Genomic DNA, 1,066 nt, shown 5'->3' on the forward strand with positions numbered 1-1,066 from the left:
GGGGGGGCAGAATCTGTAGGGGGAGGGGACAAAATCTCCTGCCACATATTAGTCATAGAAAACCCCAGGGTGGTTTGGTAGTGTAAGTCCATACCAACCTTGAAGTGTTGCGATGTGGGCCTATCGGTTGTATTTCTATCCGTTATTATTTTTCTTTACCAATGAAAAAAAAAAAATATGTCAATGTTTCTTTGAAGTGTCTGGAGTTTGGTTGTCACGTGCCGGTTGTCTTAGGAAAATCTTCCCCGAGAAATGATGTCTCCCATGGGAAATAAACATAGGCCGGGCGGGGGAGGGTTCAAAAGAGGGCGCTATCAGAAGAGGGTGACAGTTATGCCCTCCGTCTGTATAGACCATATTATGCCACAACGGCAGTTCTATAAATCACTCACAATAGTATACATATATAAAAAGAATACACGTATTTTCAGATAATGAAACTGATGTGTAGCCTTTGGCGCGTTGCACTTAATCCCATTTAAAACACAACAAAACAGTGTTACTGTATTGAGTTTTTGCTGTTGAAAAACTACCGTACAGAGCTACTGCGATATGTGGCAGGAGATTCTGTGGATCTGGTAGCGCCCTCTTTTTTAATCAATTCCCATACGGGGTGTGCGGTTTCGATGTCATAAATCGGGGTTAGGGGGAGGGGGCACTGGCCGATTCTAGCTATGTTTAGCTGCTGCACGTTGCGCGAGCAAAAACGTGAACGTGAACGTCAGAGAAGTGTGTTGTTTCTAGGTGACGTCTATACTTCGGGATTATTTCATCGGCGCAAGTTTGACGTCTGCACAACGGACGCACATGACGTGAGACATGCTAACATCACACGTATGCTAACGTGAGCTTTTTACAACAAAAACTGTCTGACGTTCACGATCACGTTTTTGCTCGCGTAACGTGCAGCTATGTCCTTCTATTTAATAAAGAACTTTGCTTCACAACTGTCAATTGTTTGTTGTTCAAACCAGTCTTAATTTTGGTTTAACTTTCGGATATGTGTTAGAAGTATTTTTTTATTTTTTTTAAATCCATATCGTCGTATGAATAAAAGTATCAACTA

This window comes from Asterias amurensis, chromosome 12, assembly GCF_032118995.1.
Source record: "Asterias amurensis chromosome 12, ASM3211899v1".
Lineage (NCBI taxonomy): Eukaryota > Metazoa > Echinodermata > Asteroidea > Forcipulatida > Asteriidae > Asterias > Asterias amurensis.